This window comes from Lupinus angustifolius, chromosome LG09 (assembly GCF_001865875.1).
Source record: "Lupinus angustifolius cultivar Tanjil chromosome LG09, LupAngTanjil_v1.0, whole genome shotgun sequence".
Classification (NCBI taxonomy): domain Eukaryota; kingdom Viridiplantae; phylum Streptophyta; class Magnoliopsida; order Fabales; family Fabaceae; genus Lupinus; species Lupinus angustifolius.
In genome coordinates this window covers 19,837,486-19,844,871 of record NC_032017.1, presented here as the reverse complement: position 1 = coordinate 19,844,871, position 7,386 = coordinate 19,837,486, and the positions used below count along the sequence as shown (strand labels likewise).

Genomic DNA, 7,386 nt, shown 5'->3' with positions numbered 1-7,386 from the left:
TAACCTCTTGCATGAAGCCATGAACTAATGCAATGCACAAGAGAAAGAAGTGTAGAGAAGGCTGAATAATCATGCTCATGTTTTGTGCTTTCCAATGGCATTGCTTCTCACTTGAGTGGTTGAAGCTGTATGGTTATTTCAACTACCCCTAGTTTTTTTATTTAGATTGTTGGTTAAGAACCAAATTATTCAAAAGAGATATAATTGGTCCCATGACATATAACAATATGTTCTTTTCAATTGCTATGTTTTGAAATTTTTTATCTCCGTAGATATAGGTCGTACATAATTGGATATTCATAGGTGATGACTAAGTCGTTGAGCTTTTAATGTTCTTGAGTATATTTTTAAAAGGAGAAAAAAAAATGCATGCTCTAATATTGTATGTGTGTTCCCTTGTCTATGGTCGCTTGGACTATATAACTATTTAATTATAATTATAAAGTATTTGAATATTTTCAAATATTTATCAGTATTTTTGTAAAAAAAAAAATGTGTTGTTAATATTTAATCTATTACAAGTTTATACTATACATAATGACCTACAATCAAACCCGCCTTTGAATCGATCATATGGGAAAAATATTTATTATCAAATAAGGGTACCTTCACAAATACTTATCAAAGTAAGATACCTTTGATACTATCAACCAAATTTGGTTTTTCATTCCAAAACATATTTACTAAAATGTGATTTTCCATGTGGCATTGATCCTATTTTTTTTGACACTTTTAATTAAAAACATAAAATATCAATTAAAATTTATATTTATTATTGTTTTTGCTTCTTTACAATTGGTGCAAGACAGCGTATGAGACATGATACGTGATAAGAAATCTATGTTCCGTGGAGTTAGGGGGTAAATTAGGTGTTTGACCCAAGTTATCACCTCTACCATTGTCTTCCAATTCCCACCATCACCCCTACCATCCTTCATCTCAATAAGATTCAAACAAACAAACCTTTAAGTGTATGTCGACTTATAAGAAAAGTATAAACATTAGCATTTAATCTAAATGATAACTAGTGCTATATTTTTAATTATAAATATGATATTACAAATTACTTGATATCAATTACCACAAAAGCTTCGATAGAGACAAATTTTGTGTTCCTATAAAAAAAGCAATGACAAAGTCAAATATTTTTTATGTTATGGTTACCTTTATGACAGACATTACTTTGTTGGTAAGAAATAGAGATGCATACTTTCAAATTATAAATGCACATAAGAAGCCAGCTTCTAGTGATGTTCCATGATCCAAGTTATCACCTCAATCTGACACTCAAATGATCTTTGGAATATTTTATGGTAATGAAACAATTAGTATAGATTGCTGCCATAACCTTGTAATGATTTGGGTAAATATCGGCATGACAGCATGACAAGTTACGCTTTAATAACATGGTCTAAGTTCAAATCACAAAAAACCCAAATTTGGAACAATTGTAACAACTAATATTTAACATGTAATATTATAATAATATCACGTATCAATTATTTTTTTAATAAATTATGTTATTGGAGTGATTTCAAATTTTCATGTATATAATATGTTTGAGTACCGATTAATAATTCCAAACTAATCTTTGATTATTAAGTTATATACTATTTTGTTATTCTCAATCCATAATTGTTATAGGTTTGCTGATGCTCCATGCTCAATCTAATTAGAATAATAAAGACTAAATTATTTTAACATTATAACACTATATTACAAAATATTAATCACAGAATATTTTATATCAATAATTAACTAAAATTAAAATAGTTATTTTAAAAAGTCATATTTTATCAAAAAATATAAATATTTAACAAATAAGTTATATTGGATTTATATTAATCATTCATCTTCTTAATGTCTAACTTTTTCGCATATAGTCGCTTGACCAATATTTTGTAGCAAAGTAATCCAGGAATCAAAGAATAAGAGTAAAATTCTTACAATAGCTCATTAGGTGTTAGAGAAATTGACTATTAATCTTATTGGAATGAGAAAAATAATTTTGAGTTTTCTACTAGTCCATGTTATGTTTCCGAGTCCATATATGTATCCTTATGATGTAATATAAGTTAAACATTCGATTTATAAAATTACTGATTGGTTTACAACATTCACATTTTTTTCAAAATTATCGACAACATAATTTTTAACATATAGCAAAATATGTTTTTATCTAGCCAACTCAATCCCAATAAAATATCAAAACAAGCTCAATTCCTTGGTTTTATAAGAGATTGGAGAACTATTATTTTAGCCTTCAATTCTTTCAAGGATATACACAGAGTAACAATGTAAGATATTTTTATAAAGGTGGTGTCCCATCCACCCTTAATTTTAATCGTTGTTGACTTTAAATAAGAGTAATACAAATGAATGGTGAATGACACATTGACTGTGTATAAATATTTACATTGTCAGTATATAGATATTACACTCATAATAATATAGTCCACGAAGTCAATAACAGATATAAAGTGATTAGAGAGTTGATGATCATAAAAAATGTGACATTTCTCTCCACTAAATCAACCTAACCATATTAGTTATGGAGATCGTAGAATGCCATAGGTGAACTTGTACAATCATCCAACAAGACTAAACTCCCTCTCATCCAATATATATATATATATATACTTCATTCTCCAAATAACCATGCATAAATGCACTTATCTTCAAAACTCTTCTTTTCTAGCCTTATCTAATTCCTGACGAGGTATCCCAAAAAATAATCATGTCTTTTCTTCTATTCAATATACTATTAATTTCTGAAACAAATAATGTTTGGCGATGACAAAGTTGTTGAGCTTTTAATATTCTTTTGAGTATATTTTTGAAAGAGAAAAAAATGAATCCACTAATATTATATGTGTGTTCCTATGTTTGTGAACTGCTCGGGCTATATAACTATTTAATTATAATTGTAAAGTATTTGAATATGTTTTTAATATTTACCACCATCTTCCTAACAAAACACAAAATGTGCAGTTAATATATAATGTGCAGTTATTAAACAAGGGTACCTTGGCAACTACTTGTCAAATTGAGATACTTTTGATACCAGACAAACAATTGTGGAGTTAAAAAGAGATATGACCTCCCATCCATCGTCTCATACCAATAAAAACATGACATATCAATTAAAATTCATATTTATTGTTGTTTTTGCTTCATTATTATTGGTGCGGGGAAGCCTGTAAGATATGATATGTGACATCAAATCTCTATTCCGTGGATTTAGGGGGTAAAATTAGGTGTTTGACCCATGTTATCACCTCTATCGTTGCCTTTAAGTTCCCACCATCCTTCATCTCAACAAGATTCATACAAACAAACCTTTAACTCTATGTTGAACAATAATTAGAGTAAAAAACAATATCATATTTATTGTTATTGTAAGTTTCAACATCTAATGTTTTATGTTTCTTCCTATTTTAACAAGAAAACTAAACAAAAAACTTGTTATAAAGTGAATATAGACAATAACATTTAATGTAAATGTTAATTGCTACTGTATTTTCAAGTATAAATACGATATTGCAAATCACTTGATATCAATCACCACAAAAACTTTGATAGATACAATTTTTTTGTTCCTATCTAACAAGCAATGACAACGTCAAGTAACTTTTATGTTATGGTTACCTTTATGACAGTCATTACTTTGTTGGTAGGAAATGGAGATGCATACTTTCAAATTCTAAAGTCACATAAGAAGCCAGCTTCTAGTGATGCTCCAAGCCCTTTATCGGACAATTGTGCGTCAAAGTTACATCCTCAGTGTGACACTCAAATAATCTTTGGAATATTTTATGGTAATGAAACCGTTAGTGCGGATTGTTTGCATATTGCATAACCTTGTACATGATTTGGGTAAATATTGTCATGACAGCATGACAAGTTACGCTTTAATAACATGACCCAAGTTCAAATCACAAGAAACCCAAATTTTACAAAGGAAGAACCAAATTTGGAACAATTGTAACGACTAGTATTTACCATGTTATATTATAATGATATAATGTAACAATTTTAATAAATTATGTTATTGGTGTGATTTTAAATTTTCACATGTGTATAATATGTATGAGCTCAAATGATCGGTTAATAATTCCAAATTAATCTTTGATTATTAAGTTATATATTATTTTGTTATTCTCAATCCATAATTGTTATAGGCTTGCTCATGCTCCATGCTCCAGCTGGTTGGAATAATAAAGACTAAATTATTTTAACATTATAACTATAATACTAAGTATAAATCATAGAATATTTTATATTAATAATTAACTAAAATTAAAATATTTATTTTAGAAAGTCGCACTTTATTGAAATTATAAATATTTAACAAATAAGTTATATTGTATTTATAACAACATATGTATTTGTCTAGCCAACTCAATCCCAATAAAATATCAAAACAAGTTGAATTCCTTGTATTTTGCAGAGATTGGAGGATTGTAATTTTAGCGTTCAATTCTTTCAAAGGCATTACCTTTATTAACAATAGATAAAAAGATGTACACACAGTAACAATGTAAGAGATTTATATATAGGCAGTGTCCCTTCCACCATTAATTTTAATCGTTGTTGACTTTTAAATAAGAGTAATACAAAGGAATTGTAGATAACGCACTGACTGTGTATAAATCTTTACATTGTTCAGTATATAGATATTACACTCATAATCATATAGTCCACGAAGTCAATAACAGATATAAAGTGATTAGAGAATTGATGATCATAAAAATGTGTCATTTCTCTCCACTAAATAGACCTAACCATATTAGTTATGGAGATTGTAGAAGCCATACATGAACTTGTACAATAATCCAACAAGACTAAACTCTCTCTCATCCACAAACTCAAGTGATCGCTCAATATATATATATAGACTTCATTCTCCAAATAACCATGCATAAATGCACTTATCCTAAAAACTTTTCTTTTCTAGCCTTATGTAATTCTTGACGAGGTATCCAAAAATTAATCATATCCTTTCTTATCTCAAATATACTATTAATTTATGAATCAAATAATGTTTGGTGATGACAAAGTTGTTGAGCTTTTAATGTTCTTTTGAGTATATTTTTGAAATAAAAAAAAATGCATCCACTAATATTATATGCGAGTTCCTATGTTTGTGCATCGCTCGGTCTATATAACTATTTAATTATATTGTAAAGTATTAGAATATATTTTTAATATTTACCACTATTTTCAATTAAAAAAACAAAATGTGCAGTTAATATTCAATGCACTGAAAGTACACTATACACAATGACCTACGACCAAATCCACCTTTTAATCAATTATATGGGCACAATAGTTTTATTAAACATGGGTACCTTGGCAACTACTTGCCAAATTGAGATACTTTTGGATACCAGACAAAAAATTGTGGAGTTAAAAAGAGATATGGCCTCTCATCTGTCGTCTCGTACCAATAAAAACATGACTTATCAATTGAAATTCATATTTATTTTTGTTTTTGCTTCATTATTATTGGTGCGAGGAAGCCTGTAAGACATGGGACATCAAATCTCTATTTCGTAGATTTAGGGGGTAAAATTAGGTGTTTGACCCATGTTATCACCTCTATCATTGCCTTACAGTTCCCACCATCACCCCTACCATCCTTCATCTCAACAAGATACATACAAACAAACATTTAACTCTATGTTGAACAATAATTAGAGTAAAAAACAATACCATATTTATTGTTATTGTAAGTTTCAACATCTAATGTTTTATGTTTCTTCCTATTTTAACAAGAAAACTAAACAAAAAACTTGTTATAAAGTGAATATAGACAATAACATTTAATGTAAATGTTAACTGCTACTGTATTTTCAAGTATAAATATGATATTGCAAATCACTTGATATCAATCACCACAAAAACTTTGATAGATACAATTTTTTTTGTTCCTATCTAACAAGCAATGACAACGTCAAGTAACTTTTATGTTATGGTTACCTTTATGACAGTCATTACTTTGTTGGTAGGAAATGGAGATGCATACTTTCAAATTCTAAAGTCACATAAGAAGCCAGCTTCTAGTGATGCTCCAAGCCCTTTATCGGACAATTGTGCGTCAAAGTTACATCCTCAGTGTGACACTCAAATATTCTTTGGAATATTTTATGGTAATGAAACCATTAGTGCGGATTGTTGCCATAACCTTGTACATGATTTGGGTAAATATTGCCATGATAGCATGACAAGTTACGCTTTAATAACATGGCCCAAGTTCAAATTACAAGAAACCCAAATTTTACAGAGGAAGAACCAAATTTGGAACAATTGTAACCACTAGTATTTACCATGTTATATTATAATGATATCATGTAACAATTTTAATAAATTATGATATTGGTGTGATTTCAAATTTTCACGTGTATAATATGTATGAGTTCCAATGATCGATTAATAATTCCAAACTAATATTTGATTATTATGTTATATATTATTTTGTTATTCTCAATCCATAATTGTTATAGGTTTGCTCATGCTCCATGCTCCATGCTCCATCTGGTTAGAATAATAAAGACTAAATTATTTTAACATTATAACAATATAATACTAAATATAAATTAGAGAAATATTTTATATCAATAGTTAACTAAAATTAAAATATTTATTTTAGAAAGTCGCACTTTATTAAGATTATAAATATTTAACAAATAAGTTATATTGTATTTATATTAATCTTTCAACTTCCTGATGTGTAACTTTTTCGCGTATAGTCGCTTGGCCAATATTTTGTTGCATAGTAATCTAGGAATCAAAGGATAAGAGTAACATTTTTACACTAACTCAGTAGGAGTTAGGAAATTGGCTATTAATCTTATTGGAATGAGAAAATTAATTTTGAGTTTTCTATTAGTCCACATTATGTTTCCAAGTCCATATATGTATCCTTGTGATATAATATAAGTTAAACATTCGATTTATAAAATTACAGATTGGTTTACAACATTCACATATTTTCAAAAATATCAAAAGCATATTTCTTTAAAATATCAAAAGCATGTTTCTTTAAAATATAACAACATATGTTTTTGTCTAGCCAACTCAATCCCAATAAAATATCAAAACAAGTTGAATTCCTTGTTTTTTTTTGTAGAGATTGGAGAACTGTTATTTTAGCCTTCAATTCTTTCATGGGCATTACCTTTATTAACAATAGATAAAAAGATATACACAGATTAACAATGTCAGAGATTTATATAGAGTCGGTATTCCTTCCACCATTAATTTTAATCATTGTTGACTTTTAAATAAGAGTAATACAATACAAATGAATGTTGAATACTGCACTGATCGTATATAAATCTTTACAACGTCAGTAATATAGATATTACACTCATTATAATATAA

General features: G+C 28.1%; 1 pseudogene; it reads left to right on the top strand.

Annotated features, from left to right (window-relative positions):
* On the top strand, window positions 3,614-6,322 carry LOC109356336 (annotated as a pseudogene).